Source organism: Carassius carassius, chromosome 40 (assembly GCF_963082965.1).
Source record: "Carassius carassius chromosome 40, fCarCar2.1, whole genome shotgun sequence".
NCBI classification, from domain to species: Eukaryota; Metazoa; Chordata; class Actinopteri; order Cypriniformes; family Cyprinidae; genus Carassius; species Carassius carassius.
Window position 1 is genome coordinate 7,708,019 of NC_081794.1, and position 21,679 is coordinate 7,729,697.

At 35.4% G+C, this 21,679-nt stretch overlaps 1 protein-coding gene across 1 annotated transcript in view; it reads left to right on the forward strand.

The window, feature by feature from the left end:
* LOC132122063 (retinoic acid receptor alpha-A) overlaps positions 1 to 21,679 on the forward strand; it is a 74,772-nt gene that overhangs the window by 13,413 nt on the left and 39,680 nt on the right. The window lies entirely within an intron of this gene.

Genomic DNA, 21,679 nt, shown 5'->3' on the forward strand with positions numbered 1-21,679 from the left:
AAAATTAAGGATAATTTTTTGCTTCAGTATTTCGTGAAAAGAGACTTTTCCCATAGCGTCTTAGCTAAGACGCAGTACGAGAGAGCTCTCGTAAGAGAACTAGCTAATATTTCTATTAAAATTATGTTTGAAATAATGTCTGTTGCTGTTGGTAAATAACAGAAGTGACATTTTACAACACAAGTACGTTGTCATATTGTCACAAACTATATCCTAATATCAGTGTTGGGAAGGTTACTTTGGAAATGTAATAGGTTACAGATTACAAGTTACCCTGTTTAAAATGTAATAGTAGTGTAACTTTTTCAATTACTTTATTAAAGTAATGTAACTAATTATTTTTGAGTACTTTTTGATTACTTTTCTAAATTTGTGAAAATTAAAGAATAATAAATAAAAGCATATACATCAACTTAAATACAGTTATCTAATAAGCATGTGACGTATTCTTTGTACTAAACTCCTGAAACATTGGTGTTTTTTTTAACTGCTGTCTCTTTGTATATGATTATAGTTTTCTCAAAATAAGTAAAATGCACATGAAGTGACACAGAGCAGTTTTAGAAATTATGCTTATGTGCTCGTGTACTCCTATATTAAGACGGCAGAGGTTGAAAACACTGCGAGCTTCAGTAGGCCTATGTGTAGTAAATGAAACCATGTCTTTGCCATTCATTTACAGGAGGGGCGGACTGGGAAAAAAATTCAGACTGGAAAATTCAAACTCATACAAACAAATTCATGGACAAAACAATTTTTTGTATGGACCTGATCTAAAAAAAGGTTTATATCTTTAATTTGGGGACATGCAAAATAATTAAAAGTTCTCTCCTGAACTGCACCTTCATTTTTTCTATTTTTCTCTTCAGTCTCTTTATTTTCCCCTGTTATCCATCTCTCTCATTACTTTAATACTCAAGATTGAACAAAACTATACTTTACAATAAAATACTCTACAATACTTCAATATCTTTATAAAAAAATCCTAATACTGTACACAAGTCATGTTTTCCCTTACAAAAATTTACCATGCTTTTATTAGCCTATATAAAAGTAAAATAACCTTGTTTTGTTTGTTTTGTTTTTTTGCAAATGGATTTGTATTTATTTTTAAATAAATACATTTTTAAAATAATTTTAAATTTTTGGTTACCACAGTAAATCAATAGTAACCATTTTCTCTGGATTTATAGTTAAATATTAAAATGTAAATTTTCGTAAGGGTTGTGTTGTTGTCTGTATAGCTCCCCCTAAACCTATAAAAAAACTGATTTTTTTTTTTCAGCTAAATTACTACTGTAGCATTAAAACATGTAATAATGATGTCCTTTATATAGTATTTTGAGTGATGACTGATGAGCAACGTGCTGCTGCTTGATTAAATAAATAAAAAAACAAAGACATAAAAGCATCTTTACAGATGAAACTGACCTGAAACCCTGAACAGTAGTTCTGCTTCTCTGCTCCAGCTGTGCGCTTCCATAGTCTCTCTCTCTCTCTCTCGCATGTATTACTCTGAGTCTGATCCAAACCATTTGGCGGAGGCGCAGAGAGCGCGCGAGTCACTTCATGACTTATTAGAGATTCAATTATCAAATGGCGGATTCGCAAATGATTGCTTTAGTACATTCCGCCTGCAATTATACAATGACAATATTAAAATAGAGGGCAAAATCGGCTGCCAGGCAACCGGGAATTGCCCCGTTTCTCCCGGTGTCCAGTCCGCGCCTGATTTCCACAGACACGCAGAATGTGCAAGTCATATATTGCATTTTTGGGGCTTAATATTGACAGACACTAGTCCATGTCATGTTTTGATTCAAGTGTACTGACCTACTTTTGATTTAGTCATCCAAAATGTGGCATATTCCGTCCGCGTTAGGCATTCCATTTTTATGACTGGATTCTACGAACCAGACTGTGTTTCCGCATCCCGGAAATTGTTAGGGCGGTATGTCTCAGAATAGTCAGTGCAAATTTGGGAAAGAAATCAGTAAAATCTGTATGTGGATGTGTGTAAATATTCAAATGTAATCCCCTTTGTAATCGTTAAAATTTCATAAGTAACTGTAATTTAATTATTTATTTTTTTCGTAGTAACTGTAACTAATTACAGTTACAATAATTTTGTAATTAAATTACATAACGCCGTTACATGTAACTAGTTACTCCCCAACACTGCCTAATATGTAGTGAGCCAGGATCCTTACCAGTGCCCAAAATTGTGTACACAGTGTACTAATACATGACCTAGAGATCAAGTGAGCTGGTGGAAACACACTTGAAGATCTTCAGGATCACTACAAACACCAGACAGGTGTGTGGAAGTAGGTTATAGAATTGCGAGACATAAAGTCAGAATTGCAAGCCCACAATTCAGGATTTTTTTATTATTAATTTTTCTTTCTCTTTTTTTCTCAGAATTGTGTCATATAAACTTGCAATTCTGACTTTTTTCTCAGAATTGTCATAAGCTTGCAATTCAGATTGTTTTCTCAGAATTGTGAGATATAAACTTGTAATTCTGACTTTTTTTCTCAGATTTGTGTCATATAAACTTGTAATTCTGACTTTTCTCAGATTTGTGCCATAAAAACTTGTAATTCTGACTTTTTTTCAGAACTTTTCTGAGGAAAAAAGTGATAATTGCAGGTTTTGGATCTCACAATTCTGAAAAAAAAATAAAAAATAAAATAAAAACAAAGTCAGATTTGAAAGATGTAAATCGATATTGTGAGAAAAAAAGCCTGAATTGTGAGAGAAAAAGTGGCAATTAAAAAAATATTGACTGGCGGAAACGGGCTTCCATAGAATCCTGTGTAGAAGGGAATCACAGATATCATTGATAGCATTAAATAAATTGCAGTTTGTGGATGTTTGTTGATGGCCTAGACAGTTTAAATGCACCCTAGAAAAATAGCAGAAATAGATAAAGGCAGGGCTGTGTGAAGTGTGTTATTCCAAACTGTTTAGATAATTGAAGCATTTACACAGTGTGGGTGCGAAACAAGCCATCTGGTTTGATTTACGCCAATATTGCTTTAATTAGTGAGTAAGTGTGAACGTGTGTGTATTTCTGTATGTGTGTTTTAGCACACGATTATGCAGCTGTTGTTGTGTGTGTGGACAGATAGCACAAATACTTGTTGTGTTGTTGGACTTGTCAGGATTGTTTGGACTTGATACGGTGGATTTATTTTGCTGATGGTTTGAATTTGGTTTGTTGATGGTGCCTGGAGTTCTCTGAGCTCATGTTTAAACTCAGTAGGATTTGTGTTTTTCGAATAAAGAATTGTTTGCGAACAGGAAGGTATCCTGCTAATGTTTGAAAAGCTCTTTGGACTTTGGTTTTCACTTACTGTAACAGGAATAATGGATTTCTCTATTCGCTGTCAGGCAGTGTTCTGCATTTATATATCTGCTCTTCTGCTGTGTTCTGCACATGCTATATATGTCTTGCTAATTGAAAGCAGCTTTTAGTATGTGTATGCTGATAGATGTGTATGTGTGTGTAGACCGTGCTCAGACAGTGTAGACATGGCTAATTTTCCTCCATCCGCATGAGGCTGTTCACTGCTGGATCTAATTGACCCTCTGCTCCTCATCAGCCATTTCTCTGTCCTTCAGTTCCTCCTCTTCATTCCTTCCTCTCCCTCCTCCTCCCATCCTCTTGTAGCTTTTCTGTAGAGATTTTAGTATATAAGGCTTTGTGTATCATTTTTGTGCATGCAGAAGCATGCATGCCAGTTATTAGTGGTTAACTAAAACTGAAATTTTGTTAATTTGTGTGTGTGTGTGTGTGTGTGTGTATATATATATATATATATATATATATATATATATATATATATATACTAAAAATTCTGAAGTAACACTGACGCATAGCTGTTTATTATTTGTGTGCATTTAATAAGAAATTAATAAGGAATTTTACTAAGCCTGTAGCTGCCTGGAAAATCAGTTAAATGACTTATCATGCAGTATATTACATACAGTATGTATACGCATATCCCCCCAGCCCCCCCACCCCCCACCCCCGAGCACTAGTTCAGCTTCCTCTGTGTCTTATGGGACTTCAAACGCTTTGGGCACTGTTAGAAAGGAGAATTTATTTTCCGTAAGCCTCTGATTTATTAGACTGAAAAATGAAACCACAAATCAAACAGATATTATTCCTTCCAGCTTTAGCAGGAACAAGTTAAATTACTAACAGGTCTAGATGTGTAGGTCTTTGAGAACGAACGTCTCTGTTCTACAACATCATGGGGAAGAATTTTAAAGCATCATGGGGGCTCCCAACAAACGATACCTGTATTTTGGCCAAATTCAAGGCAATCCAAGCATTCATTCTTGACATTTAAAAGGTACGGTAGCAAAATAGGCTGTATACTTCTAAGGAACAGGAATCAAAATACTCATGAACTTAATTACATTTTTGGTGCAAGAAACCTTGACTAACATTATAAGTGGACCTCAGCAGAAGAAATAAAATTATAACAGTGTAACCTATAATGACCCTTTTCAATGAACAAAAAATTAACTTAAGTTGCTGAAAGAAACTTCAACGGCAGATAACAAAAAACTGAAGAGGAGTTTGTGTGGATAAAGAGGGGATTGGGGACTATGGGGGAAGACAGAAGAGGAGAGAGGGAATTCTGTCAGTAGATAAATTAAACAAAGGAAGCAGCATGTGATGGCTCTCACAGAGACCGTTTGTCTGTATATGTATCTATGATAGTGAGAATGTCCTTTTAGTGAGTTTTTCCTCACTGAGTGCATGTGTGGGTCTTTAGTTTTTTTAAGTAACCCTGACTGTGAAATCATCCAGTCTTAAACTGTGGGGACATCTCAAAACTGTGTAGTTAACATACTAAATAATGTCTTAAAATAAAGTTGTCTGTAGTCAGTAGTTCTCAACTAGTGTGTAATACGTTTGGTCTGGTTCGCTAACAGCAGGGAAAATATGGCTACATTCAAATCACAGGAGTATACATACAGTAATTAGTTTGATACATTATTAGTCAAAGGAAGAATTGCCAGCTTGATATAAACTATTAATATTGAATGACTGAGATATAAAGTATATTCAAAAGTCACAATGATATAGTGCTATTAATACATGAAATCTTTATCTTTAGTGATTTGAGTTTCTATTGACCATTAGTCTCTCTCTCTCTCTCTCTCTCTCTCTCTCTCTCTCTCTCTCTCTCTTCTCTCTCTCTCTCTCTTTCTCTCTCTCTCTCTCTGTGTGTGTGTGTGTGTGTGTGTGTGTGTGTGTGTGTGTGTGTGTGTGATATCCTTTAAGCCAAATTTATGTTTTTTTATGTTTTATTAATTGCGTCCCATAGTTTATAATGATGCACACATACTACACACTCCGGCATCAACTATTCCATTAATAAACATATTTCCAAAAACGCACATATAGATATACAAGCTTTATCATTTTTACTTGACAGTATACAAAGAGTACAAAAGCGAAATTATGTAATTACAATTACTAGTGCAGTCAGATAAATCATGAGCGAAGGATCTAAAACTGAAAAGGCATTGGTTTTTCAACAATTAATTTTTCTTACAGTATATACAGGATGTTGAAATATATAAAAAATGAATAAATGACCAAAGTAGCTTACAGTCATAAATATACACAAATTTAGTGGGCTAGAGTTTTCCAGCTACCCTTAGATCACACTCTGGGAAATAATTTATCCAAGTGGAGCTGTCCAGACTATCTCTCTCTCACTCCTGCCATTTTTCTCTTTCCAGCCAAAGGGGAGGAATTATGGATGACAGAGGAAGAGAAGGGAACAAGGGAATGGAAAACAGGAGGCGGGTTAAAAAAGTGATTAACATGTAATTATTGTGCTAGTTTGATTTAGAGTGGCGGTTTTTCCAGAAGATATTGGGAGTACCACACACACACACACACACACACACACACACACACATCTGATTTAATTTCTGAAAATATACACTCACAGTCAGCTGCTATATTGTAAGTGCTGGAATGATCTCACTACTGATACTGGTGGTCAGTTCAGTGTGTGTGTGTGTGTGTGTATGTTTTTGTGACATATCAGGACACAACTCTGTATAATGACATGGGTATGACACAGGTATTACAAGGTGAGGGTGACTTATGAGGACATAACCCATGTCCCCATTTTTCAAAACGCTTATAAACCATACAGAATGTGTTTTTTTGAGAAAGTAAAAATGCACAAAGTTTCCTGTGAGGGTTAGGGTTAAGTGTAGGGTTGGTGAAGGCCAATAGAATATACAGTTTCTACAGTATAAAAACCATTACGCCTATGGGATGTGCCCAATTTTCACAAAAACAAATGTGTGTGTGTGTGTGAACATTATTTCCTTTTTAGATTTTAAAGAACTTTAGATTTTGTGTAACCATGTCACATGACCTTTCTACAGTCTTTGTGTCCAATAATACATATTAAACATGGCAACATATTTGGAAAAAATGACTCTTTTTAAACAGAAGTTCACTGAAGTGAACACTAGGGGTAAAAAAAACTCTAGCATTCTAGTGCCACTCACCGGACATTTCATTTCCAAACTTCCGCGATAGATACTAACCAACCAACGTAATAAAATGACGTCAGATTCATGTTTACCTGTTTTGGATAAAACCAGTTTAGTGTGTAATATAATGTGGAAGAATGGAATATCATTTCACAGAAATGTCGACACAGGCATGTTTTCCTGTGAGTAAATATTATAAGTCTAATATTATAAGTCTAGAGTGATAGAATCATTGATTTCATATCATCACCATGTAAAGCCAATAAACTGCAAACATATCCAGAATTGTGTCCACCAAGAAACCTACACCCATTTCAAAGAAAGAATTAGAGAATACCATAGTTTTGAATGGAAAATGTTTATAAGTGCTTTACTTAAAACATCACATTTCTGCTATTAAATCATCCAATCAACCCATGAGACCAGGTAGCAATCAACATACCCCATAGTGCATTGCTGTAAACACAAAAGACCTAAAGTTATCACAGATTGTTGCTTCCAAACTAAATCCTGTGCTGCTCCTAAAGTGGTCATTCACTAGAACAAGAGAAGTGTGAGTTCATGGTAGTTTGACAGGAGCTTATGTTTCAGAATCTTTCTTTCTATCTTAGATATTCATTTAAACACTCACATACTAGACATCACACAACATGGTGAAAACTATAAAAAGAGTGTGTTCATCATGTTGTCAGAGCATGTGTGTGTGTGTGTGTGTGTGTGTGTGTGTGTGTGTGTGTGTGTGTGTGTGTGTGAGAACGCAGAGCGGAAGTTGCATGAGGATGAGTAGATAAATGATATCCTTTTGTGTCACACATCTAATGGTGAGAGGTCAGCAGTGTGTGTGTGTGCATTGTGAAAGGATTTTTGTCTAAACCTTTTTCGAGGCCTGACTGAATATGTGCTTATGCTGCAATTCTTGCATGTTGCGTTGCACTAATGTAACTCCTAAAACTCTAAAATATCATCACAGTGTTGCATTGGGAGAGACACAAGTGATTCAACTCATGTGAAACTAGAACAGCTGTCTTTAATCATTAGGACAACAATCAGTTATACTTTTAACGCTATTATATTTTAGCAAAACCCCAAAAGAAAATTTACTGCAGTTTCCAGCTGAAATAAACACTAGTGGCAGCAAAACACAAATGATTACATGAAAGATTAGTTAACAATAAAGATTTTTCTTACTTATTCTTGCAGAGTTCCGAACTGCTGCTATGTTTACAGCAATCAATGTAATGAAATGTTGCCAGATACACTTTCATCTGTTTCAGAAAAAACTGAATACACTTAAAGCAGCACTTACTGGACAGTTTTACTTGTTGTTGCAAAACGTGCAAGACGCAATGTAATATTATTTTGCAGTAATTATACCACAGGCACGTTTTCTCAGTGAGCCTGTCTTGCATAAAATCTATCTTCAATTTAAAGACTCTTGTCTTAATGTATCCCAATATGGCGTTGTTATGTTAATTTGTTAGCTTACAGCTACTACAAATGCAAACATGATGCTAATTTCAGACAATTTTGAATTAAATGCTTCAAACCAACATCTGTTTAATTGAACTTTTGACTCAAAATCTTATAGATGCTGAGATATAGACATTATGATTCCCTTTGTGAGACAGGTGTCCCCATTCTCCCATACATTGTATTTAAACATTTATTCACTATTTTAAGATTCAATTATAATGAAGATGACCAAGCAAACAAAAATACAAAGGGTCAAGATCCAATTAGTCAAGGGTCAAGATGAATCAATTTTGAATTTCATGAGAATTTACAGAACGTTTTCAGGCACTTAAGACTTAAGACAGCCAAATATATCCAATCCAAAAATGCCATTCACATACTGTATCTTATATTTATGTAACATGTATGATATCCCATTAAAAATCATTTTAAATCTAGTTTGGGATCTCTAGTTGTCTATTGCCTACTGAATTATTGACCATGAAATACGATTTTTTTTATTTTTTTTATTATTATTATTTTTTTGCATTTGAAGGTAATAAATTGATATTAAATGAAATAAATATTAGACTAAATATATATTCAATTCCCTATTTAAAACAAATAAAAAAGATCTCACTGGTTAGGTTTTTAAAAAAAAAATGTATTTGCTGTATGGGGAAAGGCATGTTACCTTCCCCCACGCAACAACCTGGTTTCATCAAGACGTCCTTCCCTGTTTAATTTAAATATGCTCACTCTTTATCTTAACTGTATCTCTCATTCTCTGTTCTATCAGTGGCTGTGATCGGCCGGGGTTCACTCTGTGTGTGATGGGTTTATTTGCTCTAATGATCAGCTTCACCGTCAGTGGGATGAGCTAATGAATTCTAGAGTGTGTTTGGAGCGGCTCAAATCTGCTGATATAGCGGCCTGTGTCCTTTCAGTTCTTATCAAAGACATTTAAATGCTAATCAAGGGCCATAGTGACCCCCAACATGATGCCCGATGTGCTTCATGGGGGCCGTTATCTCAAGTGTCCTGCAGTTAAGTGCGCGTCATGAATGCGAGTCATGTTAAATTAGTCTACTAAATTAATTTACTAGACACTTAAACAGAAGAAGACGTAGTGAGTCTATGAATTACTTCGATGGTCTAGGATGAGTTCGCTCTGCAGCTAGAAGACCACACTACACACATTCTCACTATCTAACCCAAACACACACACACACACACTCACACACTCCTCCTCTTCTTTCTTCTTATTGATATGCTGATCTTCTTCTTTTCTCTTTAATGAAGAGGTTTGGAAGTTATCCATTTCATTACCCCCAGCCCGTCCCCCACAAACACCCCCCGGGCTGTGGGGTATTTGTCATGGGGCAGGGATGAGGCTTTGTTTGCTAGATTTCTGATGTGCTATTAGCATCTGAACTGATTCTGACAGGAAAGGCTCATTTCTATAGCTCACACTTATCCAGATCACACACACACAAGATAGAGTCATCAGTGCTACTGTGAATATCAGCTTAATGTCAAATGCATTTAAGTGTTTTGTCACTGCTAAGTGTGCAGGTCATTTCCAGTCTAATGTTAGTGTCCCATCATTTGCACTTGCAGTTTCTAGTTAAGATTTAATAGTAATTTGGGAGGGGAAAAAGTCTACTGATGAAATTACAATGGAGTGGCTTTTAGCTCATGACTGTTAGAATTAAGGCTAACATCTATATGCTAGTGGACTCCTAAAAGTTGAGTTATCTTTTAGTGGATAAACATTTTGAAAATCTAGTGTTTCTCTTCATTTTGTCCAATCAATTGCTCTCAGGAATGAGAACGGTAAATAATTATAATAATAATGAACAGGTCAATGTCTACATACTTTCCTGCTGAACAATGACATTTACAAGTTTGGAAAAATCATTTTATTAAAAATACAAATACACATTCGTCAAAAGCCTGATGTGTCATGTTCAATACTTTTAATTTTTCTATTTAAAAAAATCGCATAAACATTAAAGGAAATCTGAGATGCTTAGGTACAGTAAATGTTCATTTTGAAATATGAATAACAATATAATGTCACTTCATAATAAACATTATAAGCAAATAGACATGTGAAGGTGAGCATTTTTAGAATTATACTACAAGGACTTTGAAAAGTCCTACAGTTCTGCAAGGATAAGCGATGTGGAAAATTGATGGATGGATGTAAAAAAATATATAAACTATAAATTAATTAAATAAATTAGTTGCCAGAAGGCTTGTGGCAGATTGTGTAGATCCGGCATATGATCGAGTTAGTTATTAAAATTCATGTAGCATAATGTATAACAAATAAAATTTATATGAATATAAAAATAACGATTTTATTGTAAGTATCTTAAGTTTTTGCATAATGTGACACATATAAAAACAGCAACTTCATTGATGATAATGGGATCAATCTAGTTTTGCATCAGTCTTTCCAGATTGATCATTTCTGTTTTGAAAACTGTACTTGGTGACAGACTGCACTGTTTACTGGTTCGTGACTAGCAGATTTTACTGGTCCGAGCCTATTTTTGTGACCCAGAACTGCTTTTTCTGCTATGGAGATTTGTGGAAAGGATGTAGATTGGACACCAGCTCTGCTTTCCCTGTTGGAAAAGTGGCTTCTGTCACACTTACTGTTAGTGCGCTGTGTATCAGATGTGTTTCCATCACCCGGGGCGAGTCTCAAGTGCATGTCATATCGGGGGTGTCGGGGGTGGGGTTGTCCATGTCATAACGCAGAGGGCACTAGCACACACAGGAAATCCATTTAAAGCTCCCCCCTCCCCCCATCCAATTCTCACAATGGTCAAAATCCTCTCCAGCAGCACTCAAGCTGAGAGTATTTCTTTTTAACTGCTCTTGACAGTGTTGGCTTACCCCAGTTCAGCATCACGAGGATGGGCTTTTACAGCCACTTTGCCATGGATAGATGGATGAATGGACAGAGTGAGCGTGTTAGAGCTTTAGCAACCTTAGCGTCTTGTGAATCCGCCACATCAGTGTGAAACAGGATCAGTGTGAAACAGTACTGAAGTAAACCCAGAGCTCTTTTTCTCTCTCACCGACTATAGCCCTATTTGAACAGAACTGGTTTTCCAAGAGGTCAGATTCATGTTTCCCAGACGTACTTTGTGATCTTAATCCCATCTGAATTGAACAAGTCTGTGTCTCTCACACAATCTTGAAAAAAAAAAAGACTTGTTTTTCAGCTAAATTGGGCGTCCTCTAAGAAATCTAATCCCGTTCTGGATAGGAATGTCTGTGACTGTTGTACATTACATTTTTTCAGAATATCTCCATTCATACTAAACTATTTATTTTGTAACTAAAGCTACATTTCTGCTCTGATGCACCATCATTATAGTTTTCCACCTTGCTCATGGAGACCCACCGTCCTTGTTTATTTCCAACCTGCTTCAACACACATTTCCGTGATTTTCAAGCAATCCTGAAGGCCTTGATAAGCTGGATCAGGTGTGTTTTATTAAACTCTGCAGGACAATAGATTTCTAGGATAAGGGTTGACCTCTAATCTAGACCTTTTGATAGCTTTCTTTACAAAATTACAGTCCGTAATGATGGCATTCAACCTGATCTCAGAATAAAATGAAACTATTTTATGAGGTGGCATTTGCGCACAATTTTTGTAGTGGGAATTGTATGAAAATGTACGATTTTTAGAAAACAAAAAAATTTAAGATCCAACCATAACATTCACATTCAGACCATACAAACTTAGTTAAAACTTAAGTTATTCCAATTCTATCCAGTTCTCTTTTCTGAAATATCAGATGTTCTCTTAAACAGTTCTCTTAGCAGTTTTGGAATGACAGTGGTGTTGATGAGTAAATAATATCATTTTTTATTTTTAGATGGACTATCCCTTTAATACCAAGTGTAAGGGGGCTACATTTGTGACATATGCTTTTTCAAGTAAAGTTTGTTTAGCTAAAGGTGTATATTGGTCATTACAGCATGTAATGGCTGCCGTACATCAGCCGTTTGCCATAAAGACCTCTTGCCAGAGCTGCAGCGTGTGCCATAAATGCCTGAGTGTGCTCTATAGGGCACATTAAAGGGGCCATGCCTCTCTGTGTTTGAAGAATGATGGGTCAGAGAGAATAAAAGTGCAACGTGAGGCCATGTGGAGGTCTGTTGTTTGTGAAGATTTATTAAACACACCACCCTGTTAAACTGCCTGTTACAGCTTTGATATACTTAGTGATGTTCTGATGACCCACTCCAGCACTACTAACATTCTCACTTTCCCGTGTGAGAGGGAGGTATTTGTATGTGCCATTTTCCACTTTTTAACCCTTAAAGACTGTAAAAAAACATTTTTAGGGCACCTGATATGCCTGCAGCTTTCTTTGTTTTTTTAAGGCCTATTCTATTTAGTGAATTCTATTTAGCTATTTAGTGAAAACAATTGCACAAATTGTCTTCTGCAGTGAGAAAAATACAGAGTGCAACAGAAAGAAATAGTGAAAATGATCTTTATGTACTATATAATTATTGATTAACTTGATATACATAATATAAATGGATTGATCCCCAGGCTGTACTCTGTGTCAGAATTGATTTTACCGGGACATCACCAAGTGACGCAAAGACAGAAATTCCAGTGCTTTATCCGATGGGTACCTCTGTTTCATCCTTTTTTTGGTTTGTTTTATGTCAAAGTCGTGTGTTTTTCTGTGCTTTTTCAGAGTTCTCTGATGCAAATGTGTTTTTTTGGGTTTGTTTTCATACACGCATGATCGCATTTCCAAAGAAGCATCGTAAATGGTAGTTCAAAAGACCAAAACCTATGTTTATTGGTTGAATGCCAATCCGGGCATGGGGGTGCGTAAGCGTAAGCATCAACAACCGTACCTGTTTGGCTCAGAGGAACAAAATGCATTGGTTTCTTCTGACGAATCAGTATTGTCAAAATGTGATGACATAATCACATACACTACGGAGCATCTGAATATTCAAAAAGACAAATACATATCTATATAGATTTCTCCGAAAAAGGTATATCTCTGCTTTACAGCACTTTTTAAAGCATTCAGATAGGACTACATCTATAGATCACTAACTAAATAAATAAACCCATTATCTGAAATAAAATAAACATTAAAATAAATGTATTCTACATCCCTAACTGTAACCAATACCTGAATTTAAAGGGTTAGTTCTGTAGCACACGTGTCAAATAATATTGAACTTGTTACTAATATTCACTATAGGCCAGTAGGTTCGACTATGGAGGTGTAATAACGACAACACTGGTTAAATAATAAAGTAAATCTTTGTATTTAAATGAATGATTGGAAGTAATGGTCGATATTAAAAAAAAATAAAATAAATTGAAATAAATTAAATAAACAATTTGTGACAGTCTTTTGATCAGTATCAAACCACAGTTGTATGGATTAAATTCACAATCAATGAACAATTTCACTTGACTCTGTTCGTTCAATTAGTTGGATGTACCCTCTAGGCTATAAGAATATCATAAAATACTACACCTTCAAAATCAATATCAAATACAACCCTATAAACCTTTACAAATGGTCACAATTGTAAATGTTGACAACTCACTGAATCACATTCAACAATAAACTCAAACGAATTGAACAAAATACAAACAAACCGTTCAGTAGACAGCAGTTCAATGAATCAGTTCAAAAGGTTGTTTGAGAAGTTCAGTTCAAGTTCTTTTAGAGGCTCAGATTCAAAAATTCGTTTCGAAAGATTCAATCCAAAAGATTCGATTCAAAAGATTCAGTTCGGAGAATCCAAAGTTCCTTAGAATCGTAAAATGATTCTATAGTTTCAAAGAAAAATCTGTTGTGCAGAAAAATAAAATCCTCTGAGCAGTCTTTCAAAAACAAAGCTCAGTCCTGTTTAGGAAAAAAACTATCAGGCAATCAGAACTTTCCTACCCGAATCCACAGGTGTTGATTTGAACTCAAATCTTAAATCATTCAATGTTCATCTCACTGGGAAGGCTCGCCATCTTAGATCGTCGCGCCGAAATGAACGCAGTTCCAGCAGGACAAAAAAAAACCCGACCTGAATATGTAACAGGCAGTATTTAGTTCACAATACACATTAGGTTCACTGCTTTTAGGTTAACAACAGTAATTAGTAGCACTTGTTATCCTGTTGAACATTTTGTGCTACACTTCAATCGTAATTAGACCGCTTAGATAACATTATACAACTTAAAGAAAGAAAACCACTCGTTCAATATGATCAACAACAAAATATGAACATTACGAACTCATATACACATACTCTTACCATTACATAACTTTTTGCTCGTTAACATCAGACCTTATCAGCATTTCATACCAGCAAAGAAATACGTTTTCACTCTCTCTCAATTTAAACACATCTGTACACAATTAATTACATTTATGAAAGTTTACACATTTCAAAATGTGTACTCCCCAAATCCAAAGAAAATAGATCATATAAATGTCTCTTTTTCAATCCTCTCTGTCGATCTGAACTTTTACAAAAAGTTATGCTGCTGCTCGTCTCGCAGTAATAAGTGATGTAAAATGGCTTCCCCCATACAGAACTAACGTGGTGGGGCGGGACATCAACAATAAATCTCACGCAATTGGACAATCATTAAGATGTCAATCATTACACTGAAATGCGTTTCGTTTTGATTTTATCATTTTTCTTGCACTCTTTAATAATTTTTGGTTAGTTTTAACAACTCTTTATTTAATTCCTTTTTATAATTAATTTGTTTAATTATAAAGGGTTACAGTTCACCCATAGATGAAAATTGGCCAGTTATTTCCTCACCCTCAAGCCATCCTAGATGTATATGACTTTCTTCTTTCAGGCAAATCTAATCGGAGTTATATAAAAAATTGTCCTGGCACTTCTAAACTCTATCATTGCAGTGGGTGGGTGTTTCTGTTGAACAGTCCAAAACACGTCACATGAAGTTCGCGCATCTGTAATGAAACATGCCTCACACGGCTCTGGGGCTGAAGAAAAAAATGCCACTTGTAGCGGATCCATGCATTTTGGTTAGAAAACTATCCATATTTCAAATGTAATAAACACTTTTCTATCACTTCCGCCATCTGTCAAGTCAAGTCACCTTTATTTATATAGCGCTTTAAACAAAATACATTGCGTCAAAGCAACTGAAAAACATTCATTAGGAAAACAGTGTGTCAATAATGCAAAATGATAGTTAAAGGCAGTTCATCATTGAATTCAGTGATGTCATCTCTGTTCAGTTAATAGTGTCTGTGCATTTATTTGCAATCAAGTCAACGATATCGCTGTAGATGAAGTGACCCCAACTAAGAAAGCCAGAGGCGACAGTGGCAAGGAACCGAAACTCCATCGGTGACAGAATGGAGAAAAAAACCTTGGGAGAAACCAGGCTCAGTTGGGGGACCAGTTCTCCTCTGACCAGACGAAACCAGTAGTTCAATTCCAGGCTGCAGCAAAGTCAGATTGTGCAGAAGAATCATCTGTTTCTTGTGATCTTGTCCTGGTGGTCCTCTGAGACAAGGTCTTAACAGGGGATCTGTATCTGGGGCTCTAGTTGTCCTGGTCTCCGCTGTCTTTCAGGGATGTAGAGGTCCTTTCTAGGTGCTGATCCACCATCTGGTCTGGATACGTACTGGATCCGGGTGACTGCGGTGACCCTCTGATCTGGATACAGACTGGATCTGGTGGCTACGGTGACCTCGGAATAAGAGAGAAACAGACAAATATTAGCGTAGATGCCATTCTTCTAATGATGTAGCAAGTATATTGGGTGTTATGGGAAGTTTAGAGGATTGTAATGTAAAAGGAGCTAATTCAAATACTGAGGTGCTAAACCATTCAGGGCTTTATAAGTAATAAGCAATATTTTAAAATCTATACGATGTTTGATAGGGAGCCAGTGCAGTGTTGACAGGACCGGGTAATATGGTCATACTTCCTGGTTCTAGTAAGAACTCTTGCTGCTGCATTTTGGACTAGCTGTAGTTTGTTTACTAAGCGTGCAGAACAACCACACAATAAAGCATTACAATAATCTAACCTTGAGGTCATAAATGCATGGATTAACGTTTCTGCATTTGACATTGAGAGCATAGGCCGTAATTTAGTTATATTTTTGAGATGGAAAAATGCATACGTGTATGACAGTCAGCAGAAGTGATAGAAAAGTGTTTATTACATTTGAAATATGGGTATTTTTCTTAAAAAAATGCATGGAATCGCTACAGGATGCCTTTATTCATACCCCGATCCATGTGAATGACATTTTGTTATGGATGCATGTGCTTTATTTAGTGTATTAAACAAGGGTGAGTAAAACACATGCTAATTTTCATTTTTGGGTGAACTAACCCTTTAACAACTACCTTACCAACTATTAATAATTAGTTAGTAGTTTATTGAGGCAAAGGTTAAAGTTTACCATAATAATAAAAATCCTCCCAAAAGATATTGTTATAATTAATTTATTCTAATCTATCTATAATTAATAGATTATAATTAATAATATAATGTATGTAAGAGCTACTACTGTAATCAAAAACAAAAATTTTACAAATTATAGAAACTTTTTCTTTTTTTAAAGATTTTTTTCCTTCCCATTTTAAAGTATATTTTGGTTTAGTTTATTTTAGTTGGTATATGGGTCAAAGACGAAAAAGTGTTTAAGCATAAAAAAAGTGTAATACTGCTTTAAACTGTTGTAGTCCCCCCCCCCCCCCCCCAAAAAAAATGCAAAAAAGTTTTCTGTTTTATTTAATTGCAATATTGTTTTTGTTTTTCTGAGCAAAAAATAAATAACATACATTTTCCCCTGATTTACAGAAGATACCCAGTAAAATGTCATTCAGTGTAACAATCTTGTCAGGCATATTTACAACAAAAATCAACTTATGACATATTAAAAGACTAATTACTTTCACCCCAAATACTAATGAGTTGTAATTTTACCTTTTTTTAACATTTGCCACTATCCTAGGTTTTGCCCATTTGTCAGTAAGTTAGTTTTTTACTAATTTAAAACACAATAAAATTTAGTATGCTCCATTATTCTTTTAGATATTTTAATATGTACACGTCAGAATAAGCATGTTGTTTGAATTTTTGCATAAATATTGTGTTACACTGTATGACAATATAACATTATTTCAATCAAATTTTGACATTTTATTCTCCAAAAACTTATTTGAAACCTTAAAAGTGGACATTTTACTTACATTTCATGTGCTTTCATGTCCTTTAACTCTAGTCCTCGTTTGAATATTAGTAGTTATTAGTTACAATAACAGTTAGTTATTTCACTTTCTTCTCACAGTTCTTTATGTGTTAAAAAGGGTTCCCACATCACCAATCCCAGATTCTTGATGTCATCCTGCCTAGTTAAACCATGTCTTAAAATCTAATCCACAAGCTCAATGATCCAAGAGCAGACTAGCTCAGAGCTCATCCCTACAGACATAGTTCACAACTAGTTTCCTCAGTCTTTCCTCCTTTTGGCACTAAAAGATGAAAAGCTGTGTTTGGTTTGAGGAGGGATTTATTGGTATTAGACGAACACAAACTGTGTGGTGCTTAGAAGCGATGTGCGTTGGAGGAAATCAGACCCAAATGATGTTGCAAAAACTCCAATTTGTCGTTCAAACAGTACAAAATGCCTCAGAAATGGTTATTATTACTGCATTTAAACAAAACATATACATTTTTGTTTTGCTGAGGAAACCTATTAAACGCAGTTATATTACCATAAATTCATGAAATAGTCTTGAAGTTCACTTGTTCACATTTACTTTAGAATAGAAAAGGCTGATAGTTCTACAGAGCTGAGTTTTTTACATTTACATTTATTCATTTAGCTGACGCTTTTATCCAAAGCGACTTACAGTTGCTATATACGTCAGAGGTCGCACGCCTCTGGAGCAACTAGGGGTTAAGTGCTCAGGAACACATTGGTGTCGAACCAGGGCCTCTCACACCAAAGGCTTGTGTCTTATCCACTGCACCAAGACCACCAAGATATTTATGCATATATACACAAGGTAGAAACATTTTAGATAAGATCAGATTATAAACCAAATTAATTCTTAATTTTAAGATTCTAGATTTAGATTTAAATTAACCTGAAGATCCCGGACGAGCCCCCAATTCATGTTACCCAAATTACTCAGCATAAATAATAATTTTGTGGTCTGTCTCAGTTCAACATCAGTGCAAGATTTTATTTCTATGTCTATTTTTATTTTATTTTTTCTTGTCCAGGGAGAGTCCTTCTGAGAATGAATTTGGGTACTGACAGCAACCTTGAAAAGAGCAACCTAATGCATTTGAAAAAGCTGCATGTGGCTGGTGACAACCTATGTGTCCTGTAAAATGCTTAACGCTATTGTCCTGGTTTAAGGCACCTTTCTTAACTTCCAGGAAATAATATATTTTAGGGTGGGTTATAAAAATAGTTTAACACCCTCAAAGGTACTATCCACAATTACTGCCATTAGCTTGGCCCATAAACCCAACTTTACAAACTCTGGCTGGTCTGGAATGGGGGTGGGTGGCTTTGAGCATGTCTCTTATGTAATCTGCAATGTGTAAATTAGGTTTAAATTAAGAATTTGTTTTTTAAGATAAATGCACATGCACATGCTTCTCAGTAGTGATATATTTTTCACAACACGATAAAAAGTTTTGCACGTCATTCCCAGTGAGTTACAAAAACTCACGCCCAATTTCCTCTTGCTGATGAAGTATGAAACTCACTCACCATACTGTAAGATCCACTGGGTCGGTTGCAACATTAAGCATTAATTGATTCAATCTAATTAATGTAATAATTCATCCATTTTCCAAACTGTACTGTATATATGGGTGAGTGACTAGTTGCTTTTGCTGTTTAATGGTGGGAAATCCATAATGACAAGCAACTAAACCAGTTGGTTTATGAAATACGTGCTTACAGATAATCTAGCATTCAGCTGCTGTGATTGTAGAGTGGTCCAGGTCTCAGTGTACTGAAAGACTGGAGAAGGGAAAGTGCTGTAGAGGAATGCTGAGTTTGCTGTCTTATCAGCAGGTACTGCATTAAAACACTGTTTTATATTCACCCTCTGCTTAGAATCACCATGACATTTGACTCAGGAGTACACAACACTTGTTTTTTATTGACCCAAATTCAGAACATACGTACAGTGGGCACATGGTGATCACATAATGTTATGTATTATCTTGCATTAGGTAAATACATATTAAAGCTGGTGACATCTGCGAACATGATACTAGAGCTTTTCTTAGAACAAAACTTGTTTTTACGGTGACTTTTAATAAGCTGGTGTTGCAGTGATTTTTAGTAGATGAATGAAGTCGGTTTCCCTCAAGTTCATTGTGTTTTAGCAGCGTATCTACATCATCACATAAACTATTGAGTGTGTTCCAATAATGCATGAGGCTGTTCCTGGAGAGCTAATGTCCTGCATAGTTTAGCTCTGTTCTCAATTAAACATGCCTAAACCAGCTAATCAAGGTCTTCAGATTCACTAGAAACTTGTAGGAAACTGTGTTGGAGATGGTTGGAATAAAACTCTGCAGGACAGTGGCCCTCCAGGAGCAGGATTGGACGCCCCTGCAATAATGGGACCATGATCCGCAAAGTAGCACAATCTTGCCTTCATTTCAAACTGTGCATCTGTTGGTTTATCATGTCAGGCTTAAAAACCTTTCTGTGAATCATTTTCCATGAAAACTTTATTTAAAATGAATGCCACTTGGTTTTGTATTTTGTTATTTAATGCAATGACATTTAGGATCCAAACACTTTTGGGGGACACTTTCTTGAATCAGTTTGTGAGATAAAACTGGATATTCAGAGTGATATAAGAGTGATATAAGCACTTACAAAAGTTTACTGAGCCACCTCCAAGATGTGGCTGTTGTTTTGTGACTCATTTGAGGCTGTTTCTCTGGAAACTTTCAGCGCATCATTCAAAGGAAAGCGCAATTCTTGCTGAGTGTGGTTATGCAAGGCCGGTGAACAAGGTGGAACTCCTTTGTGTGATGTCAGATGAGAAAGGCATGGAAGCGAATCGGTGTCATGGAGTGGGTCATGGAGAGGTGAGGCTGACTGCTTCCATGGGTTCAGCGAAAGTTCAGCCGCATAAAATTAGGCAAATTAGTAAGACGGCAATGGAGAGAGAGAGACAAATGAGCCACGTGAGAACTAGAGAATGGCCAAACTAGTTGAGAATAAGGAACTCTGAAGTTGATTTAAAAAAAACAAAACTTAGAGGATGTGCATTATGTAATTCAGAAATTGTGAAATATTGACAATGAGTTGTGAAAATACATTATTCATGATCTGCAGACTGCTTCTATTCTGTTTGGAGGCTCAGAGATCCCTGCTGCAAATTTAGTAATTTCAACAGTAACCTTGACTCAGTCGAATGTCAAATCTATTATTAAAGGACTGAATTATTTAACACAACGATGCAGTACTATATATATATATATATATATATATATATATATGCCCTTTTTAAATAAATGTGTCTCTGGACTACAACAATTTTTGAACAGAGATTTATACATTAAGAATAAATAAGCTTTCCATTAATGTATGGTTTAAGGTGGGTCAATATCTGGACGAGATACAACTATTTGAAAATCTGGAATCTGAGGGTAAAAAAAAAAAAATCTAAATATTGCAAAAATCAACTTTAAAGTTGTCTAAATGAAGTACTTTGCCATGCATTTCTACTAATGTGGTAGGAAATTTACAAAATATCTTCATGGAACATTATCTTTACTAAATATCCTAATGATTTATGGCATGAAAGAAAAATCGATAATTTTGCTGTTGAATATTGCTACAAATATATCTGTGCTACTTTTGACTGGTTTTGTGGTCCGGGGTCACAAATGTGTTTTTTATTTAATTTTAATTCATTAACTTATTTCTTTATTTGGTCAATTTACCTGCAGATATAAAACAAACTGAAACACTGAAATATATGGCACATTTAGTTCGGTACACCGACTACAAAATAATCTAAGTTGTATAGTTTCATTAGATGTCCTGGAATAAAGATTGGATCATGAACTTTGTTAACCAAATGTATTTTAGTATAATGCTTTGTTTGTTTGCTTATTTATATATATATATTTGTTTATTAATGTATTAGCTTATTTATTTTCATTATTTATTTAGGTAGATTTTTAAGATGAAATGAAACTTTAAAGAACTTTCTGAATCTAAATTTGCACATACTGGCTATTGGATGGTTTGGTAAGAACACCTAAAAAAGCTCCTGTCAGATAATGGAAATGAATAAATGAATGAATAGCTGGGGAGTTAAAAGCCCAACGTATTGAAATAATAGACAGTTGAAAAATATGATTATTATTATAATTTATTTTTTATTTTTTTATTTTTTACAGCTAAAAAAACTTACATGTCATCTTTAGTTATTTAGTTTGACTTAGAAAAAGTTATTGAGACGCAATGTGGGCGGGGCTTTGGAGACGGGCAGAGATTAAAGGGCAGATATTTAAATGTAGGCGTGGCTAGAACGCAGTCACTTGCTCGTCATCATTAATGGGCGGGACACACAGACTGCTGCTCACTCGGGTCAAGATCCTTTCACACTCTCAG